The sequence below is a fragment of the Nycticebus coucang genome, chromosome 12, assembly GCF_027406575.1.
Source record: "Nycticebus coucang isolate mNycCou1 chromosome 12, mNycCou1.pri, whole genome shotgun sequence".
Lineage (NCBI taxonomy): Eukaryota > Metazoa > Chordata > Mammalia > Primates > Lorisidae > Nycticebus > Nycticebus coucang.
The window spans coordinates 50,153,686-50,168,531 of record NC_069791.1 but is presented as its reverse complement, the minus strand read 5'-3'; the positions used below and the strand labels follow the sequence as shown (position 1 = coordinate 50,168,531).

Here is a 14,846-nt window from a genome sequence, read left to right as displayed (position 1 = left end):
TTGTAAAATCTGCAAAGATTATACAGACAACTGTATTAAATCAGTGAAATGTTTATAATTATAGAAGTATGAGGCATACTAGGGCATTTCTTTTCAAAATAAGGGGACACAAAATCTGATAGGCCTTGTAGAAGCATTTACCATATGTAGGAATCAAGTTCTGGCATATGTCTTAGGTCATGCAAAAGGCTACCAAACTCCCAGAGCAAGAAAAGACTCTGTAGCAACTCTGGCTGCAGCGGGAACATCCCTGCCACTTAAGCCATACAAATTATCGTATACTAGGTACGTGACATTAAAGGTATCAATAATGAGAAAAAAATTTGTGGAGTTTATGGCTGAGACCTAACAGGTGATAGACAGTGTCATCTAATCCTTTGAATTCTGAAGCAAGACAAGATCAATTACAGCTGAGCATTATAGAACTTCTGTCAAACATCTTCTGAGATGCTACTGAACATAAGAAATAGATCACCAGATTGTAAACATCTGGTTTCCACATGTCTAGAATCACCTTTAACAACAGAGTCCTCTCAGTCTCACCAATATAAGTTCAGGTAGTCCTAGTACCAGAAACAGCACAAGCAGATGCTGAATGAAAAGGCAAGCTGTAGTTCCCCATGCCAACTAAAGGGCACAGGCAAGCTTCAGACCCTGTATTATCTAACCTTATTGCATTGGTACCTCTTCCTTGGCTCATGCCTATGGCTTTTTGAGATACCTCCTATGATCTGCTGATGGAGAAGGAATGAAGGCAAGTTGATCCTTAGAAGCGTAGTCTATTTGGGCTGTAGGTGTAAGTTCTAAATGAACTATAGTGAAACTACAGCACCACTAACTGAGCTTCAAGAGGCAATAAAAGTAGCCTATGTTTAAAATATTTATAGACTTCTAGGCAGTGACTAATTTGTGTCTCTGCTAGTAGAATGCAAGCTCTATGAGAACATGAATTCAGAGATTTTTATTTGTTTTACTCACTGATCCATCTTCAGTGCCTACCACAGTCCCTGGAGCATAGTATTAAACTCACAAAGTCTTATTGAATGAATTAATATATCGATAAACATAATGATGAAATATTATTAAGGCATTAATAACAGAAATGAACAAAGGCATGAATAGTTAACTCGTAAAACAAAAGGCATATAGTCAACGTATCCAAAGTTGTCTAAACACAATGGAAAATTCAACAAATGTAAAATGGACTAATGCAATAGCCTATCAGATTAAAAATGTGCCTGTAAAATTAATATGATAATTTTTGTATGGCTGTGGGAAACCTTCCATTTCAATAGGAGTATAAAGTTTGTAACATTTCTGGAGAGAATAAAGATTTCCTTTTATTTAATAATTTATACATGAGGTTTTGAATTTTACAAAAGTATAAATTTCCTATATCTATTTTGTTATTTTTTTCTTTGTCATCAAATAGACTTAGTATCTCAACCCATTAAATAATTCAGCCTTAGACAAATAGCTAACAAACATATGAAAAAATGCTCATCATCCCTAATTATTAGAGAAATGCAAATAAAAACCACCCTGAGATACCATCTAACCCCAGTAAGAATGGCCCACATCACAAACTCTCAAAACTGCAGATGCTGGCATGGATGTGGAGAGAAGGGAACACTTTTACACTGCTGGTGGGACTGCAAACTAATACAACCTTTTTGGAAGGAAGTATGGAGAAACCTCAAAGCACTCAAGCTAGACCTCCCATTTGATCCTGCAATCTCATTACTGGGCATCTACCCAGAGGGAAAATAATCCTTTTATCATAAGGACACTTGTACTAGACTGTTTATTGCAGCTCAATTTACAATCGCCAAAATGTGGAAACAGCCTAAATCCAGATTAATATAAAGGCTGTATTAAACACTTTACAGCCTTTTTATTAACCTGGATGGAAGTGGAACACATTATTCTTAGTAAAGTATCACAAGGATGGAGAAGCATGAATCCTATGTACTCAATTTTGATATGAGGACAATTAATGACACGGTGGGGGTGGGGGAAGGGGAGAGCAGAGAGAGAAAGAAGGAGGGAGAGGTGAAGAAAGGAAGAGCAGAGAAAGGGAAGGAGAGAGGTGGGTGGGGGCCCTGGTGTGTGCCACACCTTTTGGGGGCAAGACATGATTGTAAGAGGGACTGTACCTAACAAATGCAATCAGTGTAACCTGGTTTCTTGCACCCTCAATGAATCCCCAACAATAAATTAAAAAAAAAAAAAAAGATTCAGTCTTTATTTTATTTAAAAAAAATAAATGATTCATGGGCCAACCAGGGAAGTGGGCAAAAGTAGACCAGAGGCCATGAAGGAAGAGTGTGGGTTTGCAGGACAAATTGGTGGCTCTTAAACTGGGTGATGATCAGCTGATTAGGGAAATGCACAAGGCGTTAAGCTAGCAGAACTTCATGAGTGACTGAGTAGAAATTATAAGTCTGGAGTTTGAGGTAAACATTGCAATACGTGTCTTCAAACTGAGGTACTCTAAATACCTCAGCATTCAGTCTCACCAAATCTTCTCATTAGACATACATGACAGAATTAGCCCAGGCAGAGAAGGTAAGGAGAGAGAAAAAAAGTTTCAGAAGTTACTTGATGGTGCTTGCAGGACTGAGGGCTGCAGAGCCAAGGATGTGGGTGGGAGAGCAGTTTCAAGGTTCACCAACTTTTGCAAGGTGAGGGGGCTGAGCAGTTATTGGCCTTTTAAAAATTCACCTTCCCCCTCCTCTCTGCATCCTCCCTCCAGCCTTTCCTTCTTCTTATAGAGGCCAGTTTTGTTAACTAAAGATTTGGGGGGTAGAAAGGGTAGTGAATGCATTGGTGTGCCATATACCCTTGCATTATACCCATTAAATAAGAGCCTACCATTCTCTCTCCCTCCTTCCCATCCTCTCCATCTCCTCACCCCTCCCTCCACTTGAGTTTAATTGTGCTTTTTTTCTCCCGTGGGCATGTAGTTGTTCATCTACTAGTTTCATATTAGTATTGAGTACATTTGTTAGCAGCCACTGTTAACTTGAACAGCCATTTCATGCAAGGCACTGCTGGTCAGGCCTTGGTAAGGCTGGATGAGCCTACTTATGTACATCTGGGGATTAGTTATTTACTTTTAAGCCCCACTGTCATAGATACACTGGGGAACTGGACTCTATAGTCCAGTAAAGGGGTCCAGGATACTCTGTGCACTCAGTGAAGTGCTAATTGACTATAAATTTAGTCTAACTAGATCCTACAGAGATATAGCCGCCTTGAAAACAGGAAATATTTTAACCTTGGTGGGGGACACAGAGACCTTGTTCGATGTGTAGCACACTAATTGACAACACCACTGATGTATGTCTGTACTGTAAAGGTATAAAAATAATAAAAAGAAACGAAAGAGCATAGCAGTTCTTTGGGGAGATATGCCTGCTGCTGTCTGGAAGCACTGACTTTTCTGTAAATAAAAGTGAAACTGTTGATCTTTCATCTGCTTCACTGTTGATTGATTCAGGTGACAGGTGGACGGACTCCTTGATCCAGCAACATGTCAGATACTTGCTTTTCCATTCTTGCAATACTTTAGTAAGGAGAATGTTCTTCAACTCCATCCAGGTTAATACAAAAAGTGTAAAGTCTCCATCTTCTTTATGGCTGAATAGTATTCTATAGTATATATGCACCACAGTTTATTAATCCATTCATGGGCTGATGGGCACTTGTTTGGTTCCACATTTTAGCAATTGTGAATTGAACTGTGATAAATATTCTACTGCAAATGTCTTTATGGTAAAATGATTTTTTTCCTTCTGGAAAGATCTCTAGTAATGGGATTGAGGGATAAAATGGAAGGTCTACTTTTAGATATTTGAGGATTGTCCATACTTCTTTCCATAGAGTCTATATTAGTTTGCAATCCTACCAACACTGTAAAAGTGTTCCCATCTTTCCACATGCATCCCTGCATCTGCAGCTTTGGGACTTTGGAATTTGGGTTATTTGCCCTGGGGTTAGGTGATATCTCAAGATGGTTTTGATTTGCATTTCACTGGTGATTAGGGACATGAGCATTTTTTCATGTGTTTGTTGGCCATTTGTCTGTCTTCTTTGGAGAAGTTTCTGGTCATGTCTCTTACCCAGTGATAGAAGAGAATCTTTGCTCTTTTCTTGTTGATTAGTTTGAGTTCTCTATAGATTCTAGTTATCAGCTTTTGTCAGTTCATAGCAGGCAAATATCTTCTCCCATTCTGAAAGTCATCTATTTGTTTTAGTTGTTGTGCCTTTAGCTGTTCAGAAACTTTTTAATTTGATCACATCCCATTCATTTATTTCTGGTGTTGCTTCAATTGCCAGTCAGATCTTCTTCATAAAATCTTTTACCAAGCCAATATCATCAAGAGTTTTTTTCACACTTTCTTCTAGAGTCGTTATCATTTCCTGTCTTAAGTTTAAATATTTTTACCAGTGTGAGTCAATTTTTGTAAGTAGTGAGAGGTGTGGGTTCAGGTTCATTCTTTTACATATGGCTAACCAGTTCTTCCAGTACCATTTATTAAATTCCTACTTAATAATTCTTTTCCCTAGTGTATGCTTTTGTTTGGTTTATCAAAGATGAATATGCCAATGGTTTCCTCTCTAGGTTCTCTATTCTATTGCATAGATTTATGTCTCTGTTTTTGTGCTAGTACCCTGTTGTTTTGATCACTATAATCTGGTAATGTGATGCCTTCAGATTTGTTTTTATTTCTTAGAATTGTGCTGGCTATTTGAGTTTTTTTCTGTCCCCTCCACCCCAAGGTTAAAAGTCAAATATAATGAAGTACTATTTTTTTCAAGATCTTCAAAGTATATAAAGTTGGTCCTTTAATGGGGATGGCATTAAATTCGTGGATGGCTTTGGGTAGTTTGGAAATTTCTATAATGTTGATTCTTCCTAGCCATGAGCATGGCATATTCTTTTATTTATTTATTTTTGTGAGACAGAGTCTCACTTTGTCACCCTCGGTACAGTGCCATGGCATAACAGCTCACAGCAACCTCCAGCTCTTGGGCTAGGGTAATTCCCTTGCCTCAGCCTCCCGAGTGCCTGGGACTACAGGCATCTGCCACAATGCCCAGCTTTTTTTGTTACTGTTGCCACTACTGTTTTAGCTGGCTGGGGCCGGGTTCAAACCTATCACCCTTGGTACATGGTGCCAGCGCCCTACCCACTGAGCCACAGGCACCACCCTATTCTATTTGTTAAAGTCTTCTGCTATTTCTTTTCTCAAGTTTTCATAGTTCTCTCTTTAGAGGTCCTTCATATCTTTTGTTAGTTATATTAACAGGTATTTCATGTACTTTGATGCTATTGTGGAGGGCATTGTGTTTTTGATAGAATTCTCAATGTGTCTGTTTTGGTGTATATGAAGGCTCCTGATTTGTGGACATTGATTTTATATCCTGAGCCATTATTGTATTTCTTGATCATTTCTAGGAGCCTTATGTTGGAATCCCTGAGGTTTTATAAATATAAGATCATATTATCAGCAAAGAGCTCCTCTGTCCCCATTTTAATATCCTCGATATCCTAGAACCAGACAAAGATGTCCACTCTCACCATTATTATTCAACATAGTAGCACAAGGTGGCATCTATTTCCCAGGCCAATATTGTCAAGAGTTTTCTTCACATTTGTTCTCAAAAAGAACAAAATTGGAGGAGGACATTTGGATGAGAGGTTATGAATAGGACATTTGGATGAGAGGTTATGTGTAAGTTTTGAAAGGTTATATGTGTAATCCATAGGGCTGGAATTAACTAGACAATTCAATCAGGTAATTGAGTTGTGATCAGTAATCAGAGTTTTGATTACAGAAATCTGTGACAATGATTAGTTAGTTGATTTTGGACATTTTTGTAAATAAAAACAAAAGAAGAAATAAACTATCACCTACTAAGGAAGTGTTTTACATGCTCAGGAAAATTCTAGGAGTATTGACCTAGAAATTCAACTCATGTTTTCACAGAGCAGATTCACTGTACCATATCCAGTTCCCAGACTTAAATGTAGTGACTAGACAAAGCTCTTCTCATGCCCGGAAGCTCTTATTTGAGGGGAAAGGTAGGCTGGGTCCTTTTGGTGAAGGACATTATAACATGGTCTAAGGTATAATTATGATATTTATTGCACACATATTATTTCCCTGGGTGACTTACTCTGAGAAAAACCTTAGAACTTATAGTGATCCCCAGCTTATATGTAAACATAAATACCTGTAACAAATATTTCTTTTCTTTTTTTTTTTTTGTAGAGACAGAGTCTCATTGTACCGCCCTCGGGTAGAGTGCCATGACGTCACACGGCTCACAGCAGCCTCTAACTCTTGGGCTTATGCGATTCTCTGGCCTCAGCCTCCCAAGCAGCTGGGACTACAGGCGACCGCCACAATGCCCGGCTATTTTTTGGTTGCAGTTTGGCCGGGGCTGGGTTTGAACCCACCACCCTCGGTATATGGGGCTGGCACCCTATTCACTGAGCCACAGGTGCCGCCCAGTAACAAATATTTCTTTGCCATATGTCAGCTCTCCTAATCTCTTCCATAAAATGCCTGCAAGGAAATAGATCATCCTGATACAGATTCAAACATGAGCTTACCTCAGAATTGACTAGGCAGAATAGATTCATTACATTGATGCCATCATGCTAACTATACCTGGTAAAGAGTAAGCAGTAAACAGCTTACACATTTTAGTAAGATGTATGTTTACCACCAACATATATGAACTTGACTGCTTTTAGCTAGAGAACTCTAAAATTATAAGTGTATAGCAGCATTCTATCAAAGACTCAACAGTGGCATTTGGGATGTAAGATCTGAGCAGTTCCTAAGAACATGGTAAACTGCATGAACACATGGCTCAGACTCCCATAGCACAGATTTGCATTAATTTGCTATCTTCAACTCAGCCATGCCTATGGCCTGGGTAGGAAGAGATTTTATATAGGGGTCTTGCAGAATAGAGTCCAAGTGTGAAAATATTCATTCCCATGTAAATATCTATAATTGGTATCCACTGTTGAGGAGAAGACTCAATAATGAGGTAGGCACAGTATGTGCTGGAAGAACCAGGCAGCCACTTTCCCCAGACTCTGATGGATTGCTATTGAGTAGTCATGTAAAAGAAACAGAACTAAAAATGTGTGTGCATGTTGTGTCTGTGTGTGTGTGTGGGGGGGGTATACAGTATTTACTGTTATACATATATATGAAATAAGGAAAGTGATAATGGCAGAATCATCATGAGTCATGGGCAAGCTAGGCACCCAAAAGGACCGATCGATGCTCAAGTCCAAAGGCTGCCTGCTGTAGAATCAGGAGATCTGTATAGAATCATGCAGATAAAGCGTGCAGGTAGTCTGCTAGGAAATTCTCTCTTGCTCAGAGAGGGCCAGTCTTTTTGTTCTACTGAGACCATCAGGTGATTAAATGAAGCCCACCCATATTATAGAAGAAAATCAGCTTTACTCAAAGCCTATCAATTTAAATATAAATTCTGTCCAAAAGTTCCCTCATGGAAACAACCAGAATAATGTTTGATCAAGTATCTAAATTCTTCATGGCCCAACCAAGTTGGCACAAAATTAACCTCCATACATAACAAAAAAAAAAAAAATCCCTCTGTCAGGCATTTTTTTCTGCTGCTTTTATTTGTAATTTTAATTGCAATATGAGGGCTGACAATTAAGTTCATGAACTGATCCTAGAAAAAGTGCTGCATACCTTTATTTATTTTTTTTTTTTTGAGTTCTTTTTTTTTTTTTGGCCGGGGTTGGGTTTGAACCTGCCACCTCCGGCATATGGGACCGGCACCCTACTCCTTGAGCCACCGGCACCGCCCAAAGTGCTGCATACCTTATTCCCTTTGGGAAGCAATGCACCAATGCCAGTGCCTAGTCCACCCTTCAGAGTAATATTAGAATCCTTTTCTGGGATGACTGTCACAGCTATTGTCATATCACCCTGGATGTACTGAATATCATCAAAATGTATTCCTTTCTTAAGCTAATGACATGATAGCCTTCAAAAAAAAAAAAAAGCTACCTTTCAATATTGCTTTTATCTTCAGGTAAAGAAAAAAGTCGGGGTGGGGGTGGGGGCCAAATCAGGTGAATAGGAAGGATGTTCCAATACAGTTATTTGTTTACTGGCTAAAAACTCTGTCACCTATAGATGATACAGGGTTCCTTCCTCCCATTCAGGGCTGGACAGGGAACTCCCATTTCCCAGGCCTGGACAATTTCATATAAGCTAGCCAGGCTTCTTCTGAAGTGGACACCTTGCTGTCCATCCCCCACCCAGATAAAGGGACTGTATCCATACATTTGTTACTACATTTATTAACATTGAGAAGGTGTCTCCCATCTACCAAGACCTGGCCAAATGTAATTCTTAAGACCTTGTACCCCTAGACAAAGGACCCACGTGGAGACTTCCCATTTGTGTCTTTCCCTCTGCCAGAAGCTCCAGTGTTTTTTATTTCTTCTATATTCCTTTCTTTCTAACAAATCCTATTTTACCACTGATCTGTGGTCCATGGGTTCATTCTTTGAATCCTCAAGATAAAGGGCCTACTGCAGAAAGTAATGTCAATAACACTGACAGTACTCCGGGAGCTGTAGCATTGTTGTGATGCAAGAGCCACACTTTCTCATGCCAAGATTTTCAGTTAAAAATTTCCTGTCTTTTTCTTTCTTTCTTTTTCTTTTTTTTTTTTTTTTTTGAGACAGAATCTCACTATGTCGCCCTCAGTAGAGTGCCATGGCATCACAGTTCAGAGCAACCTCGACGCTTAGGCCCAAGCAATTCTCCTGCCTCAGGCTCCCGAGCAGCTGGGACCATAGCACCCACCATAACACACAGCTATTTTTTTGTTGCAGTTGTCATTGTTGAACAAGACCAGGATGGGCTTGAACCCACTACCTTTGGTGTATGTGGCTGGTGTCCTACTCACTGAGCTACAGGCGCCGAGCCTACTAACTGTTTGTCTATCATTATTTACTTGATTTGCTATGCTTCTTACAGTTCAGCTAAAGATTTTGATGCTCCATTTCATGAATTTTTATGTTTTCATTAGTTCTGCTTGTTACAGTTCACCTGACCTCTCTTCATTAGCAACACTTTCTCTCATCTCAGAAAAACCTTTAATCCGTTTGTACACTGACATTATCCCCATAAACTTGTCCCTACTACTTTCACTTACACTCATATCAACTTTAATGAGAAATATAAAGTATGTTTGTTTCTCTAATTCAAACTCAGACATTCTTGTGATGGCACACAAAAACATTCAACAATACTGACCACTCAGCAAGACACCACCACATGTCAGCATGAACACACAACTGTGAGACACTGATATACCAAAGTTATGACACCTTACTGAATTGTTTTATAGTGCCACCAGCATAAGTGCACAGTTGTAAGTTCTCAAACTTAATTGTCAGACCACTAATAATAGGCAAATAGGGTGTGAAGGAATTCTCTGTGTACAGCCCAATGAATTTTCTCCAATTGAACCCCTTCATGCAAATAGCACACAAGTCAAGGAATAGAACATTGTCAACATCCCCAAACTACCCTCATATTCCTTACCAGTCACTACCCACTCCTTGTTGAATATTACTCTGACTTCTGCCACCCACCTTGGAAAAGTTCTGCCTGTTTTTGAAATATATATGAATAGAAAACATTGTGTATTTTATGGGTGTTGCTCCTTCTCTTCATTATCTTTATATTATTCACCCATCTTTTGCAAGTGTTTGTAGTTCTTTCATATTTATTGTTGTATACTATCTAGATATGTGACGGTTATGATTTATTTATCTGTTATTGACACTTATGTAGTTTTCATTTTGGCTCGTCCATATAGTACTGCTCTGAATATTTTTGTACACAATTTTTGATCAACATGTAAACATTTCTGTAGGGTGCATGTTGGTGTGAATTGCCAATGCTGCAGAAGGACAGCCTTGTATCCTTCAGGAATAAGCTCTCTCCTGCAATGTTAAGAAATGGGTGCAAGAAACAGACTACATAGCATGAGATGGCATGTAGCAAAGTTCTTTATTCGGGGGTCTGATTTTATACACTTCTAGTCACATACACACTTAATCTATCATCTGTTAGTTTCATCATTACCTCATTTTACCTATCTGAAATTAACTTGTAAGGAAATATCCTGTTACCACATCAACACAGTCACTTCTGCAGTAAACATTCTTTTCTAGACACCGACTAATCTCTTGGGCAGGTATCTAAATAAAGATCACAAAGAAGAAAACAGCCACAGGGGAACAGAGTTAATGGAAGAGTACCTTCAAGCATTCACTCAGTTTACACAGCATGAAGTAATGACTGTGTTTCTCCACAGGGCAGAACACCTATAGACCTCTGACAATATGTTTTTAATATACGTCAACCCTCTGGCCCGGATCTCTGAGGAGGAACGGCATGCCCTTTGGCCTTAGGCTTAACGAGGTGCACAACTTCAGAGAATTGGCTTCTGGAATTTTAAACTCCAGGCAAGTCAGCTCTGTGCGTGCCTCAGGGGTGCCCGGTTCCCTTAAGCCTCTGTAAGAATAGCAAGCCATTTTAAACTTACATTGAGTTCACTTTGTGTGCTTGATGTAGGATATGTTTATTTCTAAATATTATCCTACAGGTGCATATTAAGGAAATGAGTTGCTGAGTCAGAGAGAATACACATATTCAGCTTTAGCAGGTACTGTAAACAAGTTCTCCAAAGTTGTTATTATACATCCATTAAAAGTCCCACCAACAATATGAGAGTTCTGGCTTATCCACATTCTTCGAATACTGGCCAGTTTCTGCCTTTTTCATGTAGTTATTCTGGTGGGTGTGTGATGAATTCTCATTTTGGTTTCTAATTAGCACTTTTCTAATGAGGTAATAAAATTGATGATGTCATATTGTCAGGCACTTTTTTAACAGAACACTTTTAAAAAGTTGTTCTTTTCAGGTGACTTCTGGTCTCGCCTATTTGAGACTTATTGATCTATTGTTTTCCTGTTTCTTCTCCCCTGAGAATTTTTATTTGTAGCCTACTAGTCAGATATGTCCCCCAAATAGCAAAATGGCTATTTCTAATTTTTTTAAATTTAACTTTGTTATTTTTATCTATCTAGACACTTTTTTATTTGTTTAACATTTATTTGGGGTTTTTTTCCTGTGTTTTATAAGAGAAAACACAGGAAGGTAGGAAGCATGTCTATTTGTTCATGATTATGCTCTCTAATCACCTCACACAAGTGGCTGGTACATAGTAAGTGTGCGATAAATAGTTGTTGACAAGAATAGAATCAATTGACAACTTTACCTTGAAAGATAATAGAATTTTAATCAGAAATTAACAAATCTATCCATTTTCGTTTACCAGCACATCCTGTGTGGTTTTAGACAGTTGTGCCCAAGTAGATTTTGACTATTTTTATACCTCTTTCAGTTTTCTTTTGGTACCTCGTGTTACCAGATGAGGAGAGTCAGGCTACCAGTCACTGTCAGCCAATATACTAAGATGGCGATAAGTCTTCCAAACCTTGCAACAAGGCCAGCAATTCTAGAGAACAGTAAGAGTAGCCTCTCTAAGACTGTTCTTCCATTTCCAAAACCACAGTTTTATACACAAAAGTTCAAAGTAGGCTCTGCGCCTGTGGCTCAGCAGCTAAGGTGCCAGCCACATACACCTGAGCTGGCAGGTTCGAATCCAGCCTGGGCCCACCAAACAACAATGATGGCTGCAACCAAAAAAATAGCCAGGCATTGTGGCAGGCGCCTGTAGTCCCAGCTACTTGGGAGGTAGGGGCAGGAGAATCACTTGAGCCCAGGAGTTGGAGGTTGCTGTGAGATGTGATGCCACGGCACTCTACCCAGGGCAACAGCTTGAGGCTCTGTCTCAAAAAAAAAAAAGAGTTCAAAGTAAAAATCATGTTACTCTTTATCTGAAACCACAGTGATCAGCATAACCCATGGCCCATAATAAACAATAATCAGCATTACTCATGACCCAAAACAACATTGGGCAGGATTTTCATCCCATTTCTGGGTTATTTCTTTTAATTTGTCATAATTAACAGCCTTATTGGCTGCTATTTTTAGTCCCTTTAAGAGACACTAGACCGTGTGGTTATAGAGACAGACCCCAGGAGCATCAGTTTGGTAATTCCAACTGGGGTCTTCCCAGGAGGTGGCCCTAGCAGCCTCCAACAGGGTTTGGTCTGTCCTCTGTAGATCTTCAGCGTGAACCTGGGCCTGAGTCCAGACTTGCTCTCTCTCCTCCATAGTTAGGGTGGAGGTGAGGTTAACATATAAATCATGCCAGGTCAGATCATATGATTGGGATAGATATCTAAATTCTTGAGAGTATTTTGTGGTATCTGTGGAGAACAAACCTAGTTTCTGACTTACGTGGGACAGGTCTGAGAGAGAAAAGGGAACATGAACCCTGACAATACCTTCCCTTCTGGCAACCTCTTGGAGGGGATATAGAGGTTGTTCTGATTGATTTACATAAAGCAACATTTTTCTCCACTAATAGCATAAGCCCCTCCTTGTTCAGCTGTCAAAGCATTTAGGATGTGGCAATTTTGAATTATAACAGATGTTAGGCTATTAACCTCTGCTTGAAGTGTTACTAATGCCTGCATGATGATGTTGAACTTTTGTTCTATTACCATGAAGAGATTCATGATTGCTCTTTCAATTTTATGAGTTCCAAACGTTGGAAAAAGGATCCTGAGCACTGAAAAGAACTTTGAATTACGATATACCAGGGGATTTTTTTTTTTATTGTCAAAACAACTTTTATTACCTGCCTCTGACATCCCCCAAGGTTACAGAGCAGGGGACATCTGAGCCTCATGCTCCATGGATGAAGGGGACACTGATAACAACTGAATCGGTTTAGAAGAGGCATTTGGAAATATTGGGGTGATACACCCAGTAATGGTTACCCACAGTAGAAGATGGGAAAGCTACTAAAAATCAGGCAAGTTACCTTTGGGATGACAACTGAGGAACAAGAAAACCATACAGTTGGGTTCATAGACCTTCTCCCTCCCAGTTGAGCGCCCTCTCCCCCTCTTCCCCCAGTCCCCATTAAATCCATTCTATCCCACAGACTGGTCCTAATGTCCTGAAAGCTCCCTGCTGAAAGGGAGAGGGAGGGAAAAGAAAGATGTCTGAGGTCTCTTCATTTTCTTTGTCTCTGTCCCTAAGGCAACAGGAAGCTGGAGCTGCTGCCACCGGCCTAGCAGTGATGGCAAGCCCGTTGCCTCTGCAGAGCGAGCAGTCTCTGGCAGCCCCTGGAACACCTGCCAGTTAGACGGCCCAGAGGTCTGATAGACGTCATTGCTTCAGTTCAATGCCAAGTGTTGGACGTGCTGGATTCAGTTCCCAGAGGCCTGGAGCATAGTGTGAGGGCTGTCTGAAGACAAGACAACAGAGGCAGTTTAGTGCAGTTGGATGTGCCGGGTGGGGGTGGAAGCGTGGGGGGTGAGGTGGGAAAAACTGGCCAGGAGTGGGTAGGGTGGTGCTTCTCCTTCTGGGGTCTTCCAGACAAGGTCTCCTGGCCTCTCCTCATTGTTTGGGCCTTAGGTGAGGCGAACCCGGGAAGGGAGCCGCGCCCAGGGAGAAGCGAGATAAGGAGGATGCGAGAGCAGGCAGGGGCTGTGGTTCTAGACCCGCTCGGCGCCCTGGGCAAGGGCAGGCAGCCCCCCGGGGGCAAGCTGGCGGCGGCCTTGGTCCGGGGAGCCGGCGGCTGTCTCGGCGTGGGGGGGGGGGGTCGGAGCGCCTCCGGGGACCCATTCGTGCTCGGCGCAGGCCTGGGGCGGCTCATCCTCGGCCTCGACGAGCTTGTGGGAGTGGGTGTAGGCCAGGATGAGGCCTCCGGCCAGGCGTAGAACATCATAATCAGCACAATGTAGAGATAGGCGTCGTCGCCCTTGGCGCTGGTCACCTCGCGGCCCACGAAGGGGTCGGGCACGACCCCCATGCCCATGCTCGGACGGGGCCGGCGCCCAGACCGCTGGCGTTGCCCCGATGGTGCAGCTCGAGCAGCAGGCGGCTCAGCAGGGTTCGCAGTCGCAGACTCTCGCTGCAGTTCATGGCTGTCGGGACTGACACGGTGGCTCCAGGTCGCTGCTGACCTTTCCCCCCGGGGCTAGGGGAAGTGAGTGAGCAAGCCGGCCGGCAGGCGGGCAGAGCGCGGCGACGGCCGCGGCACCTGGTCCCGGGTGGGCGCGCAGTGGCTGGGGGCGCCGCCGCGGGCCTCCTTATCCCCTCACGGGTCCTCTTCCCCACCACGCCTCCTCGGGCCCGCGGCCGCCTCTTCCCAGGCTCTGGCTGGCTCGCCACTCGGGGGGGAAAGGGGACAACTGGTGAGGGGAGGAGAAGGGGACCAGGGAGGGAGCGAGACCGGGGGAGAGGCGGAGAGGGAGGTGGCGCAGGGCAGCTTGCTGGGGACAAGCCTAGACCCTGGGCTGCGGAAGAGAATTCCTTCCAAGTTCTGGCCACTTGCCCTGCAGGCTCTGCTTTGGCCCAGATACAGCATCTGGCCTCCCAAGACAGGCCCTGTCCTGGGGCGCTCTAGCGAGACCACAGGCGCCTTCCAGCAACTCTCCTGTGACATGGCAGCGGAGACGCCTTGTCAACATCTGAAGGGAGTGATTCCCATAGACAAGGACCCTGGCCTATCTTTCTGGTCCTCATTTCCATATCCCAACCCCATCCCTGACACAGAAAGGCATCTTATTCAGATGTTCAAGCCAAAGGCCAAGACAGAGTAGGCCTCTGAGGTTG

The 14,846-nt window shown here is 42.2% G+C and overlaps 1 pseudogene; it reads right to left on the bottom strand.

Moving 5' to 3' along the window:
* Nucleotides 1–13,723: 13,723 nt before the first annotated feature.
* LOC128562786 (potassium voltage-gated channel subfamily E regulatory beta subunit 5-like) lies at nucleotides 13,724–14,153 on the bottom strand (annotated as a pseudogene).
* Nucleotides 14,154–14,846: the final 693 nt, after the last annotated feature.